This window comes from Poecilia latipinna, unplaced genomic scaffold, assembly GCF_001443285.1.
Source record: "Poecilia latipinna isolate Pla-1442-1.1 unplaced genomic scaffold, P_latipinna-1.0 Scaffold269, whole genome shotgun sequence".
Lineage (NCBI taxonomy): Eukaryota > Metazoa > Chordata > Actinopteri > Cyprinodontiformes > Poeciliidae > Poecilia > Poecilia latipinna.
Window position 1 is genome coordinate 323610 of NW_015112885.1, and position 2373 is coordinate 325982.

The 2373-nt window shown below is 35.8% G+C and overlaps 1 pseudogene; it reads left to right on the forward strand.

The window, feature by feature from the left end:
* LOC106948018 (transient receptor potential cation channel subfamily M member 2-like) overlaps positions 1-2373 on the forward strand; it is a 33975-nt pseudogene that overhangs the window by 5798 nt on the left and 25804 nt on the right.

Consider the following 2373-nt stretch of genomic DNA (forward strand, 5'->3'; position numbering starts at 1 on the left):
AAGCAGTGGTTTTCATCTGGGCACTCTACCATATAGGCCTAATTAGTGGATGGCTGCAGAGATGGTTGTCCTTCCTGAAGGTCATCCTCTTTATACAGAGGAACAGTGGCACGCTGACAGAGTGACCATCGGGGTCTTGATCACCTCACTGTCTAAGGCCCTTCTCCCAGATTTGTGCCTCAAGACCATTCTCTCTCTGAGGTTTACAGACAATTCTTTTGAATTAATGCTTTGTGTTTGACCTCTGACCTGCACTGTCAACTGTGGGACTTGTTATAGACATGTGTGTACCTTCTTTTCAATTAACTGAATTTGCCACAGGTGAACTCTGTTTAAGCTGTAGAAACATCTCAAGGATGCAGTTAAATGTTGAGTTTCATTGCAAAGCTGTGAATATTTACTTAAAATTAATTTTGTTTTTCTATTTTTAACAAATAACTTTTTCCATATTGTCATAATGGGGTTTATATGTGCAGAATATTAAGGAAATATATTAATTTAATAAAATGTTTAATAATGTCATAATATAACAACATTTGGAAATATTGAAAAGGGAATAGTTTCTTGATGCACTTTATTTAAATGCACATTCTGATTTTATTAGTTTAAGAAATGTATAAAAAATGCATTATTTTCTCACAAGTTCACAATTATAACCCATTTTGTGTTAGTATATCACATAAAATTGCAATAAATTACATAAAGTTTATGGTTGTAGTATGACAATTAAATAAAACCTCAATGGGAATGAATACCTTCCTAAGACACTGTAAATGTGTGCATGCGTATTCTTATGCCACTCCTTGTATGTTCATTGCCAGTATGCACGAGTGGCTGCAGACACCAGTCCTGAGTTGCTCTATGAGTTACTGACTAAACAGTGGAATATCAAGCCTCCCAGTCTGGTCATCTCTGTGACTGGAGGAGCCAAGAAATTTTACCTGAAGTCCAACCTGAAGAAGATTTTTTACAGAGGACTTATCAAAGTTGCTCAGACTACAGGTGAGACAGACAGAAAAATAAAGATAGGTGTGATGAATGTCAGCCAGAAACACACACAGTAACACTTCATTATCTGTAGGTGCGTGGATCATTACCGGTGGCACCCACTCTGGTGTGATGAGACATGTTGGATTGGCTATGAGAGACTATGCCCTGAGTAACACCGTGCAGCGTAAAATAGTGGCTATTGGAGTGGCTACATGGGGAGTAATTCACAATAAGGATAAATTAGTAAATGAAGAAGTAAGATGAATACACTCTTCACGTTATTCCTGTGATTAGATTTGTGTGTTGCCTTCATACTTTTCATTGTGTTTGTCTGCAGGGTTTTTTCCCAGCTCCTTATGTGATTGACACACAAGGTCAGGGTAATCTGACCTGTCTTGATAACAATCATACCCACTTCCTGCTGGTTGACGATGGAACCAATGCACACTATGGTGTGGAGATCCCGCTGCGTGCAGAACTGGAGAAATACATCTCAAACATGGAGATCAAGTTTGAAAAGAAAGGTTAAGAAAAGATGAATTTTCATTATTAAAATTAAAAAAAAGAAAACTAATTAGAAATGCAAGCAGTTATCAATGGGTTCCAACCTCGGCTTGGATATATATTTGACACTTGGATTTTCTGTTTCAAAACAAAAAATAGCAAAAAATTTAATCACTCTGTTTTTTGTTTTTCCATTCTTAAAACTGACAGGCAAAAATGTAAAGTTGATTTAACAGTGATTGATTTTTGATTCAGCTATCTAAATCCTAAGTAAAATTATTCAGTTGTTGTTTTAACATGTTGCGATTCAGGCTGGAAATCGTCAATTGCTTCAATTGGCTTTGAACCTAGGGAGGAGTTACTAAAAATAGGTTTTGCATATTCAGTAAATTTTTTACTGACTACCATAACTTAATTTTTTCAAAACACATAATGAGACATGATTCAAAGAACATAGTGGAAGAGAGAAATTGTGTCTACATCAAGTAGTTGTGGAGGAAATCAATGACATTTCAATTTGTGACAGTGCTATCTAGTGGTCAAATTTAACAGTGGTCAATTTGTATGGGGTACAATGATGTGCCTTCCCTGATATTAACATTTCATTCCACAGAATTCAAAGGTCAAATCTGAGATATCATAAAAGCCACGTCCATTTCATAATCATTTTCAAGATAAGGGCTCTGGGTGTTGTCTTGAACACTTTTACAAAATTTAGTGTAAATCCTTTAAGCGGTCATGTAGATGTAATTTTTTTTTTTTTACCCCATAGCACCAGCTCCCAACTAAACTGCATAAGACTCAATACACGGTGACAATATATCATAATATTAACAATAACGCAATTATAATAGGGTTCTTTGCTCTGCTGGAAGCAGA